Source organism: Anomaloglossus baeobatrachus, chromosome 4, assembly GCF_048569485.1.
Source record: "Anomaloglossus baeobatrachus isolate aAnoBae1 chromosome 4, aAnoBae1.hap1, whole genome shotgun sequence".
In the NCBI taxonomy this organism is placed as follows: domain Eukaryota; kingdom Metazoa; phylum Chordata; class Amphibia; order Anura; family Aromobatidae; genus Anomaloglossus; species Anomaloglossus baeobatrachus.
This window is the reverse complement of record NC_134356.1, coordinates 646,152,360-646,165,276: the sequence shown is the minus strand read 5'-3', so window position 1 is coordinate 646,165,276 and position 12,917 is coordinate 646,152,360. Positions and strand designations below refer to the sequence as shown.

General features: G+C 38.5%; 2 non-coding genes across 2 annotated transcripts; both read right to left on the bottom strand.

The window, feature by feature from the left end:
- Positions 1-7,413: 7,413 nt before the first annotated feature.
- On the bottom strand, positions 7,414-7,485 carry TRNAE-CUC (transfer RNA glutamic acid (anticodon CUC)). Its single transcript has one exon. It is a non-coding gene; the product is annotated as a tRNA-Glu (tRNA).
- A 2,734-nt stretch (positions 7,486-10,219) lies between these two features.
- Positions 10,220-10,291, bottom strand: TRNAE-CUC (transfer RNA glutamic acid (anticodon CUC)). The gene has a single exon. It is a non-coding gene; the product is annotated as a tRNA-Glu (tRNA).
- Positions 10,292-12,917: the final 2,626 nt, after the last annotated feature.

The window sequence follows — 12,917 nt, the reverse complement described above, 5'->3', positions numbered from 1 at the left end:
CCGCTAGACCATATGGGAAATGTTGTGCTGTGAAGTCGATGATGTGGAAAAAAAGAACTTTATTTCTTTGAGTAAGCAACTTCTGCACGTTTGCAACAGAAGCTTTCCTTGTTAGCACAATAGGTGGCGCGTCAATCTCAAACTCTTAAGGTCATAATTGTGATCCTCACATGTGGCACTTTTCTTTGGAGATTTTGTCTCCATCTTGTCTAGAGAGCCACATTTGTTTCCACTGAGTATCAAAAATCAACAATAATATATTGAGGGGTTTGAGTCTCTTGACACCAAGTATTTGGAAGTCGAAGGTAAGAATGATTTCCGATATGAGCTCAAATGGCTTTTTGTGCAACAGAATGGAATGAATGGCTAAAAGCTCTTGTGGTCAGCATTTTTCGCTGCAAAGAGCAATTTTAATCTAAACTAACTTTGTCTGCAAGGTATGTGTCGACCTTTGAATGCAGAAACTATTGCAGAAAAAAGTGGCACTCCCCTATCAGGAATTGAACCAGTAAACTAAGAAAACTGCTTGCTAACTAATATGGGATATTCCACAGAGTTGCAGAAAACATATAGGGTTTTAAAAAAAAAAAAAAAAAAAAAAAAAAGAGTGTTGCCTTCACTAAAAAGCTGTTTTTCATTTTAGTAGTTGAATCCTGCCTCATTTGAGCTGGAGTTAACAGGTCAATTCAATATACTGAAGATTGTAAGTTTTTTCCTCAGACGGTATGTAGTTTACTCATTATCTTTGGCAGGAGAGCCTAGAAACTTTACCATTCAGTTCCAATATTCTATGGATAAGTAAGGAAATTTTAGGTCAAATGACAGGCCACAATGGCCAAACAATTGCGTCGGCCTTTGAATGTCGAAACAAGCACAGAAAAATTTGCATTCCCATACCGGGAGTCGAACCCAGGCCGCCTGGGTGAGAACCAGGAATCCTAACCGCTAGACCATATGAGAAATGTTGTGCTGTGTAGTCGATGATGTGGAAAAAAAGAACTTTATTTCTTTGAGTAAGCAACTTCTGCACGTTTGCAACAGAAGCTTTCCTTGTTAGCACAATAGGTGGCGCGTCAATCTCAAACTCTTAAGGTCATGATTGTGATCCTCACATGTGGCATTTTTCTTTGGAGATATTGTCTCCATCTTGTCTAGAGAGCCACATTTGTTTCCACTGAGTATCAAAAATCAACAATAATATATTGAGGGGTTTGAGTCTCTTGACACCAAGTATTTGGAAGTCGAAGGTAAGAATGATTTCCGATATGAGCTCAAATGGCTTTTTGTGCAAAAGAATGGAATGAATGGCTAAAAGCTCTTGTGGTCAGCATTTTTCGCTGCAAAGAGCAATTTTAATCTAAACTAACTTTGTCTGCAAGGTATGTATCGACCTTTGAATGCAGGAACTATTTTTGAAAAAAGTTGCACTCCCCTATCGGGAATTGAACCAGTAAACTAAGAAAACTGCTTGCTAATTAATATGGGATATTCCACAGAGTTGCAGAAAACATATAGGGTTTAAAAAAAAAAAAAAGAGTGTTGCCTTCACTAAAAAGCTGTTTTTCATTTTAGTAGTTGAATCCTGCCTCATTTGAGCTGGAGTTAACAGGTCAATTCAATATACTGAAGATTGTAAGTTTTTTCCTCAGACGGTATGTAGTTTACTCATTATCTTTGGCAGGAGAGCCTAGAAACTTTACCATTCAGTTCCAATATTCTATGGATAAGTAAGGAAATTTTAGGTCAAATGACAGGCCACAATGGCAGAACAATTGCGTCGGCCTTTGAATGTCGAAACAAGCACAGAAAAATTTGCATTCCCATACCGGGAGTCGAACCCAGGCCGCCTGGGTGAGAACCAGGAATCCTAACCGCTAGACCATATGAGAAATGTTGTGCTGTGTAGTCGATGATGTGGAAAAAAAGAACTTTATTTCTTTGAGTAAGCAACTTCTGCACGTTTGCAACAGAAGCTTTCCTTGTTAGCACAATAGGTGGCGCGTCAATCTCAAACTCTTAAGGTCATGATTGTGATCCTCACATGTGGCATTTTTCTTTGGAGATTTTGTCTCCATCTTGTCTAGAGAGCCACATTTGTTTCCACTGAGTACAAAAAATCAACAATAATATATTGAGGGGTTTGAGTCTCTTGACATCAAGTATTTGGAAGTCGAAGGTAAGAATGATTTCCGATATGAGCTCAAATGGCTTTTTGTGCAAAAGAATGGAATGAATGGCTAAAAGCTCTTGTGGTCAGCATTTTTCGCTGCAAAGAGCAATTTTAATCTAAACTAACTTTGTCTGCAAGGTATGTGTCGACCTTTGAATGCAGGAACTATTGCAGAAAAAAGTGGCACTCCCCTATCGGGAATTGAACCAGTAAACTAAGAAAACTGCTTGCTAATTAATATGGGATATTCCACAGAGTTGCAGAAAGCATATAGGGTTTTAAAAAAAAAAAAAAAAAAAGAGTGTTGCCTTCACTAAAAAGCTGTTTTTCATTTTAGTAGTTGAATCCTGCCTCATTTGAGCTGGAGTTAACAGGTCAATTCAATATACTGAAGATTGTAAGTTTTTTCCTCAGACGGTATGTAGTTTACTCATTATTTTGGCAGGAGAGCCTAGAAACTTTACCATTCAGTTCCAATATTCTATGGATAAGTAAGGAAATTTTAGGTCAAATGACAGGCCACAATGGCCAACCAATTGCGTCGGCTTTTGAATGTCGAAGCAAGCTCAGAAAATTTTGCATTCCCATACCGGGAGTCGAACCTGGCCCGCCTGGCTGAGAACCAGGAATCCTAACCGCTAGACCATATGGGAAATGTTGTGCTGTGTAGTCGATGATGTGGAAAAAAAGAACTTTATTTCTTTGAGTAAGCAACTTCTGCACGTTTGCAACAGAAGCTTTCCTTGTTAGCATAATAGGTGGCGCGTCAATCTCAAACTCTTAAGGTCATGATTGTGATCCTCACATGTGGCACTTTTCTTTGGAGATTTTGTCTCCATCTTGTCTAGAGAGCCACATTTGTTTCCACTGAGTTTCAAAAATCAACAATAATATATTGAGGGGTTTGAGTCTCTTGACACCAAGTATTTGGAAGTCGAAGGTAAGAATGATTTCCGATATGAGCTCAAATGGCTTTTTGTGCAAAAGAATGGAATGAATGGCTAAAAGCTCTTGTGGTCAGCATTTTTCGCTGCAAAGAGCAATTTTAATCTAAACGAACTTTGTCTGCAAGGTATGTGTCGACCTTTGAATGCAGGAACTATTGCAGAAAAAAGTGGCACTCCCCTATCGGGAATTGAACCAGTAAACTAAGAAAACTGCTTGCTAATTAATATGGGATATTCCACAGAGTTGCAGAAAACATATAGGGTTTAAAAAAAAAAAAAGAGTGTTGCCTTCACTAAAAAGCTGTTTTTCATTTTAGTAGTTGAATCCTGCCTCATTTGAGCTGGAGTTAACAGGTCAATTCAATATACTGAAGATTGTAAGTTTTTTCCTCAGACGGTATGTAGTTTACTCATTATCTTTGGCAGGAGAGCCTAGAAACTTTACCATTCAGTTCCAATATTCTATGGATAAGTAAGGAAATTTTAGGTCAAATGACAGGCCACAATGGCCAAACAATTGCGTCGGCCTTTGAATGTCGAAACAAGCACAGAAAAATTTGCATTCCCATACCGGGAGTCGAACCCGGGCCGCCTGGGTGAGAACCAGGAATCCTAACCGCTAGACCATATGAGAAATGTTGTGCTATGTAGTCGATGATGTGGAAAAAAAGAACTTTATTTCTTTGAGTAAGCAACTTCTGCACGTTTGCAACAGAAGCTTTCCTTGTTAGCACAATAGGTGGCGCGTCAATCTCAAACTCTTAAGGTCATGATTGTGATCCTCACATGTGGCATTTTTCTTTGGAGATTTTGTCTCCATCTTGTCTAGAGAGCCACATTTGTTTCCACTGAGTACAAAAAATCAACAATAATATATTGAGGGGTTTGAGTCTCTTGGCATCAAGTATTTGGAAGTCGAAGGTAAGAATGATTTCCGATATGAGCTCAAATGGCTTTTTGTGCAAAAGAATGGAATGAATGGCTAAAAGCTCTTGTGGTCAGCATTTTTCGCTGCAAAGAGCAATTTTAATCTAAACTAACTTTGTCTGCAAGGTATGTGTCGACCTTTGAATGCAGGAACTATTGCAGAAAAAAGTGGCACTCCCCTATCGGGAATTGAACCAGTAAACTAAGAAAACTGCTTGCTAATTAATATGGGATATTCCACAGAGTTGCAGAAAACATATAGGGTTTTAAAAAAAAAAAAAAAAGAGTGTTGCCTTCACTAAAAAGCTGTTTTTCATTTTAGTAGTTGAATCCTGCCTCATTTGAGCTGGAGTTAACAGGTCAATTCAATATACTGAAGATTATAAGTTTTTTCCTCAGACGGTATGTAGTTTACTCATTATTTTGGCAGGAGAGCCTAGAAACTTTACCATTCAGTTCCAATATTCTATGGATAAGTAAGGAAATTTTAGGTCAAATGACAGGCCACAATGGCCAACCAATTGCGTCGGCCTTTGAATGTCGAAACAAGCACAGAAAATTTTGCATTCCCATACCGGGAGTCGAACCCGGCCCGCCTGGCTGAGAACCAGGAATCCTAACCGCTAGACCATATGGGAAATGTTGTGCTGTGTAGTCGATGATGTGGAAAAAAAGAACTTTATTTCTTTGAATAAGCAACTTCTGCACGTTTGCAACAGAAGCTTTCCTTGTTAGCATAATAGGTGGCGCGTCAATCTCAAACTCTTAAGGTCATGATTGTGATCCTCACATGTGGCACTTTTCTTTGGAGATTTTGTCTCCATCTTGTCTAGAGAGCCACATTTGTTTCCACTGAGTATCAAAAATCAACAATAATATATTGAGGGGTTTGAGTCTCTTGAAACCAAATATTTGGAAGTCGAAGGTAAGAATGATTTCCGATATGAGCTCAAATGGCTTTTTGTGCAACAGAATGGAATGAATGGCTAAAAGCTCTTGTGGTCAGCATTTTTCGCTGCAAAGAGCAATTTTAATCTAAACTAACTTTGTCTGCAAGGTATGTATCGACCTTTGAATGCAGGAACTATTGCAGAAAAAAGTGGCACTCCCCTATCAGGAATTGAACCAGTAAACTAAGAAAACTGCTTGCTAATTAATATGGGATATTCCACAGAGTTGCAGAAAACATATAGGGTTTTTAAAAAAAAAAAAAAAAAAAGAGTGTTGCCTTCACTAAAAAGCTGTTTTTCATTTTAGTAGTTGAATCCTGCCTCATTTGAGCTGGAGTTAACAGGTCAATTCAATATACTGAAGATTGTAAGTTTTTTCCTCAGACGGTATGTAGTTTACTCATTATTTTGGCAGGAGAGCCTAGAAACTTTACCATTCAGTTCCAATATTCTATGGATAAGTAAGGAAATTTTAGGTCAAATGACAGGCCACAATGGCCAACCAATTGCGTCGGCCTTTGAATGTCGAAACAAGCACAGAAAAATTTGCATTCCCATACCGGGAGTTGAACCCGGGCCGCCTGGGTGAGAACCAGGAATCCTAACCGCTAGACCATATGGGAAATGTTGTGCAGTGTAGTCGATGATGTTGGAAAAAAGAACTTTATTTCTTTGAGTAAGCAACTTCTGCACGTTTGCAACAGAAGCTTTCCTTGTTAGCATAATAGGTGGCGCGTCAATCTCAAACTCTTAAGGTCATGATTGTGATCCTCACATGTGGCACTTTTCTTTGGAGATTTTGTCTCCATCTTGTCTAGAGAGCCACATTTGTTTCCACTGAGTATCAAAAATCAACAATAATATATTGAGGGGTTTGAGTCTCTTGACACCAAGTATTTGGAAGTCGAAGGTAAGAATGATTTCCGATATGAGCTCAAATGGCTTTTTGTGCAAAAGAATGGAATGAATGGCTAAAAGCTCTTGTGGTCAGCATTTTTCGCTGCAAAGAGCAATTTTAATTTAAACTAACTTTGTCTGCAAGGTATGTGTCGACCTTTGAATGCAGGAACTATTGCAGAAAAAAGTGGCACTCCCCTATCGGGAATTGAACCAGTAAACTAAGAAAACTGCTTGCTAATTAATATGGGATATTCCACAGAGTTGCAGAAAACATATAGGGTTTAAAAAAAAAAAAAAAAAAAAGAGTGTTGCCTTCACTAAAAAGCTGTTTTTCATTTTAGTAGTTGAATCCTGCCTCATTTGAGCTGGAGTTAACAGGTCAATTCAATATACTGAAGATTGTAAGTTTTTTCCTCAGACGGTATGTAGTTTACTCATTATCTTTGGCAGGAGAGCCTAGAAACTTTACCATTCAGTTCCAATATTCTATGGATAAGTAAGGAAATTTTAGGTCAAATGACAGGCCACAATGGCCAACCAATTGCGTCGGCCTTTGAATGTCGAAACAAGCACAGAAAAATTTGCATTCCCATACCGGGAGTCGAACCTGGGCCGCCTGAGTGAGAACCAGGAATCCTAACCGCTAGACCATATGGGAAATGTTGTGCTGTGTAGTCGATGATATGGAAAAAAAGAACTTTATTTCTTTGAGTAAGCAACTTCTGCATGTTTGCAACAGAAGCTTTCCTTGTTAGCATAATAGGTGGCGCGTCAATCTCAAACTCTTAAGGTCATGATTGTGATCCTCACATGTGGCACTTTTCTTTGGAGATTTTGTCTCCATCTTGTCTAGAGAGCCACATTTGTTTCCACTGAGTATCAAAAATCAACAATAATATATTGAGGGGTTTGAGTCTCTTGACACCAAGTATTTGGAAGTCGAAGGTAAGAATGATTTCCGATATGAGCTCAAATGGCTTTTTGTGCAAAAGAATGGAATGAATGGCTAAAAGCTCTTGTGGTCAGCATTTTTCGCTGCAAAGAGCAATTTTAATCTAAACTAACTTTGTCTGCAAGGTATGTGTCGACCTTTGAATGCAGGAACTATTGCAGAAAAAAGTGGCACTCCCCTATCGGGAATTGAACCAGTAAACTAAGAAAACTGCTTGCTAATTAATATGGGATATTCCACAGAGTTGCAGAAAACATATAGGGTTTAAAAAAAAAAAAAAAAAAGAGTGTTGCCTTCACTAAAAAGCTGTTTTTCATTTTAGTAGTTGAATCCTGCCTCATTTGAGCTGGAGTTAACAGGTCAATTCAATATACTGAAGATTGTAAGTTTTTTCCTCAGACGGTATGTAGTTTACTCATTATCTTTGGCAGGAGAGCCTAGAAACTTTACCATTCAGTTCCAATATTCTATGGATAAGTAAGGAAATTTTAGGTCAAATGACAGGCCACAATGGCCAACCAATTGCGTCGGCCTTTGAATGTCGAAACAAGCACAGAAAAATTTGCATTCCCATACCGGGAGTCGAACCCGGGCCGCCTGGGTGAGAACCAGGAATCCTAACCGCTAGACCATATGGGAAATGTTGTGCTGTGTAGTCGATGATGTGGAAAAAAAGAACTTTAATTCTTTGAGTAAGCAACTTCTGCACGTTTGCAACAGAAGCTTTCCTTGTTAGCACAATAGGTGGCGCGTCAATCTCAAACTCTTAAGGTCATAATTGTGATCCTCACATGTGGCACTTTTCTTTGGAGATTTTGTCTCTATCTTGTCTAGAGAGCCACATTTGTTTCCACTGAGTATCAAAAATCAACAATAATATATTGAGGGGTTTGAGTCTCTTGACACCAAGTATTTGGAAGTCGAAGGTAAGAATGATTTCCGATATGAGCTCAAATGGCTTTTTGTGCAACAGAATGGAATGAATGGCTAAAAGCTCTTGTGGTCAGCATTTTTCGCTGCAAAGAGCAATTTTAATCTAAACTAACTTTGTCTGCAAGGTATGTGTCGACCTTTGAATGCAGAAACTATTGCAGAAAAAAGTGGCACTCCCCTATCAGGAATTGAACCAGTAAACTAAGAAAACTGCTTGCTAATTAATATGGGATATTCCACAGAGTTGCAGAAAACATATAGGGTTTTTAAAAAAAAAAAAAAAAAAAAAGAGTGTTGCCTTCACTAAAAAGCTGTTTTTCATTTTAGTAGTTGAATCCTGCCTCATTTGAGCTGGAGTTAACAGGTCAATTCAATATACTGAAGATTGTAAGTTTTTTCCTCAGACGGTATGTAGTTTACTCATTATCTTTGGCAGGAGAGCCTAGAAACTTTACCATTCAGTTCCAATATTCTATGGATAAGTAAGGAAATTTTAGGTCAAATGACAGGCCACAATGGCCAACCAATTGCGTCGGCCTTTGAATGTCGAAACAAGCACAGAAAAATTTGCATTCCCATACCGGGAGTCAAACCCGGGCCGCCTGGGTGAGAACCAGGAATCCTAACCGCTAGACCATATGGGAAATATTGTGCTGTGTAGTCGATGATGTGGAAAAAAAGAACTTTAATTCTTTGAGTAAGCAACTTCTGCACGTTTGCAACAGAAGCTTTCCTTGTTAGCACAATAGGTGGCGCGTCAATCTCAAACTCTTAAGGTCATAATTGTGATCCTCACATGTGGCACTTTTCTTTGGAGATTTTGTCTCCATCTTGTCTAGAGAGCCACATTTGTTTCCACTGAGTACCAAAAATCAACAATAATATATTGAGGGGTTTGAGTCTCTTGACACCAAGTATTTGGAAGTCGAAGGTAAGAATGATTTCCGATATGAGCTCAAATGGCTTTTTGTGCAACAGAATGGAATGAATGGCTAAAAGCTCTTGTTGTCAGCATTTTTCGCTGCAAAGAGCAATTTTAATCTAAACTAACTTTGTCTGCAAGGTATGTGTCGACCTTTGAATGCAGGAACTATTGCAGAAAAAAGTGGCACTCCCCTATCAGGAATTGAACCAGTAAACTAAGAAAACTGCTTGCTAATTAATATGGGATATTCCACAGAGTTGCAGAAAACATATAGGGTTTTAAAAAAAAAAAAAAAAAAAAAGAGTGTTGCCTTCACTAAAAAGCTGTTTTTCATTTTAGTAGTTGATTCCTGCCTCATTTGAGCTGGAGTTAACAGGTCAATTCAATATACTGAAGATTGTAAGTTTTTTCCTCAGACGGTATGTAGTTTACTCATTATTTTGGCAGGAGAGCCTAGAAACTTTACCATTCAGTTCCAATATTCTATGGATAAGTAAGGAAATTTTAGGTCAAATGACAGGCCACAATCGCCAACCAATTGCGTCGGCCTTTGAATGTCGAAACAAGCACAGAAAAATTTGCATTCCCATACCGGGAGTCGAACCCGGGCCGCCTGAGTGAGAACCAGGAATCCTAACCGCTAGACCATATGGGAAATGTTGTGCTGTGTAGTCGATGATATGGAAAAAAAGAACTTTATTTCTTTGAGTAAGCAACTTCTGCACGTTTGCAACAGAAGCTTTCCTTGTTAGCATAATAGGTGGCGCGTCAATCTCAAACTCTTAAGGTCATGATTGTGATCCTCACATGTGGCACTTTTCTTTGGAGATTTTGTCTCCATCTTGTCTAGAGAGCCACATTTGTTTCCACTGAGTATCAAAAATCAACAATAATATATTGAGGGGTTTGAGTCTCTTGACACCAAGTATTTGGAAGTCGAAGGTAAGAATGATTTCCGATATGAGCTCAAATGGCTTTTTGTGCAAAAGAATGGAATGAATGGCTAAAAGCTCTTGTGGTCAGCATTTTTCGCTGCAAAGAGCAATTTTAATCTAAACTAACTTTGTCTGCAAGGTATGTGTCGACCTTTGAATGCAGGAACTATTGCAGAAAAAAGTGGCACTCCCCTATCAGGAATTGAACCAGTAAACTAAGAAAACTGCTTGCTAATTAATATGGGATATTCCACAGAGTTGCAGAAAACATATAGGGTTTTTAAAAAAAAAAAAAAAGAGTGTTGCCTTCACTAAAAAGCTGTTTTTCATTTTAGTAGTTGAATCCTGCCTCATTTGAGCTGGAGTTAACAGGTCAATTCAATATACTGAAGATTGTAAGTTTTTTCCTCAGACGGTATGTAGTTTACTCATTATCTTTGGCAGGAGAGCCTAGAAACTTTACCATTCAGTTCCAATATTTTATGGATAAGTAAAGAAATTTTAGGTCAAATGACAGGCCACAATGGCCAACCAATTGCGTCGGCCTTTGAATGTCGAAACAAGCACAGAAAAATTTGCATTCCCATACCGGGAGTCGAACCCGGGCCGCCTGGGTGAGAACCAGGAATCCTAACCGCTAGACCATATGGGAAATGTTGTGCTGTGTAGTCGATGATGTGGAAAAAAAGAACTTTATTTCTTTGAGTAAGCAACTTCTGCACGTTTGCAACAGAAGCTTTCCTTGTTAGCACAATAGGTGGCGCGTCAATCTCAAACTCTTAAGGTCATGATTGTGATTCTCACACGTGGCACTTTTCTTTGGAGATTTTGTCTCCATCTTGTCTAGAGAGCCACATTTGTTTCCACTGAGTACCAAAAATCAACAATAATATATTGAGGGGTTTGAGTCTCTTGACACCAAGTATTTGGAAGTCGAAGGTAAGAATGATTTCCGATATGAGCTCAAATGGCTTTTTGTGCAACAGAATGGAATGAATGGCTAAAAGCTCTTGTTGTCAGCATTTTTCGCTGCAAAGAGCAATTTTAATCTAAACTAACTTTGTCTGCAAGGTATGTGTCGAATTTGAATGCAGGAACAATTGCAGAAAAAAGTGGCACTCCCCTATCAGGAATTGAACCAGTAAACTAAAAAAACTGCTTGCTAATTAATATGGGATATTCCACAGAGTTGCAGAAAACATATAGGGTTTTAAAAAAAAAAAAAAAAAAAAAAAAGAGTGTTGCCTTCACTAAAAAGCTGTTTTTCATTTTAGTAGTTGAATCCTGCCTCATTTGAGCTGGAGTTAACAGGTCAATTCAATATACTGAAGATTGTAAGTTTTTTCCTCAGACGGTATGTAGTTTACTCATTATCTTTGGCAGGAGAGCCTAGAAACTTTACCATTCAGTTCCAATATTCTATGGATAAGTAAGGAAATTTTAGGTCAAATGACAGGCCACAATGGCCAAACAATTGCGTCGGCCTTTGAATGTCGAAACAAGCACAGAAAAATTTGCATTCCCATACCGGGAGTCGAACCCGGGCCGCCTGAGTGAGAACCAGGAATCCTAACCGCTAGACCATATGGGAAATGTTGTGCTGTGTAGTCGATGATGTGGAAAAAAAGAACTTTATTTCTTTGAGTAAGCAACTTCTGCACGTTTGCAACAGAAGCTTTCCTTGTTAGCACAATAGGTGGCGCGTCAATCTCAAACTCTTAAGGTCATGATTGTGATTCTCACACGTGGCACTTTTCTTTGGAGATTTTGTCTCCATCTTGTCTAGAGAGCCACATTTGTTTCCACTGAGTACCAAAAATCAACAATAATATATTGAGGGGTTTGAGTCTCTTGACACCAAGTATTTGGAAGTCGAAGGTAAGAATGATTTCCGATATGAGCTCAAATGGCTTTTTGTGCAAAAGAATGGAATGAATGGCTAAAAGCTCTTGTGGTCAGCATTTTTTGCTGCAAAGAGCAATTTTAATCTAAACTAACTTTGTCTGCAAGGTATGTGTCGACCTTTGAATGCAGGAACTATTGCAGAAAAAAGTGGCACTCCCCTATCAGGAATTGAACCAGTAAACTAAGAAAACTGCTTGCTAATTAATATGGGATATTCCACAGAGTTGCAGAAAACATATAGGGTTTTTAAAAAAAAAAAAAAAAAAAAAGAGTGTTGCCTTCACTAAAAAGCTGTTTTTCATTTTAGTAGTTGAATCCTGCCTCATTTGAGCTGGAGTTAACAGGTCAATTCAATATACTGAAGATTGTAAGTTTTTTCCTCAGACGGTATGTAGTTTACTCATTATCTTTGGCAGGAGAGCCTAGAAACTTTACCATTCAGTTCCAATATTCTATGGATAAGTAAGGAAATTTTAGGTCAAATGACAGGCCACAATGGCCAACCAATTGCGTCGGCCTTTGAATGTCGAAACAAGCACAGAAAAATTTGCATTCCCATACCGGGAGTCAAACCCGGGCCGCCTGGGTGAGAACCAGGAATCCTAACCGCTAGACCATATGGGAAATATTGTGCTGTGTAGTCGATGATGTGGAAAAAAAGAACTTTAATTCTTTGAGTAAGCAACTTCTGCACGTTTGCAACAGAAGCTTTCCTTGTTAGCACAATAGGTGGCGCGTCAATCTCAAACTCTTAAGGTCATAATTGTGATCCTCACATGTGGCACTTTTCTTTGGAGATTTTGTCTCCATCTTGTCTAGAGAGCCACATTTGTTTCCACTGAGTACCAAAAATCAACAATAATATATTGAGGGGTTTGAGTCTCTTGACACCAAGTATTTGGAAGTCGAAGGTAAGAATGATTTCCGATATGAGCTCAAATGGCTTTTTGTGCAACAGAATGGAATGAATGGCTAAAAGCTCTTGTTGTCAGCATTTTTCGCTGCAAAGAGCAATTTTAATCTAAACTAACTTTGTCTGCAAGGTATGTGTCGACCTTTGAATGCAGGAACTATTGCAGAAAAAAGTGGCACTCCCCTATCAGGAATTGAACCAGTAAACTAAGAAAACTGCTTGCTAATTAATATGGGATATTCCACAGAGTTGCAGAAAACATATAGGGTTTTAAAAAAAAAAAAAAAAAAAAAGAGTGTTGCCTTCACTAAAAAGCTGTTTTTCATTTTAGTAGTTGATTCCTGCCTCATTTGAGCTGGAGTTAACAGGTCAATTCAATATACTGAAGATTGTAAGTTTTTTCCTCAGACGGTATGTAGTTTACTCATTATTTTGGCAGGAGAGCCTAGAAACTTTACCA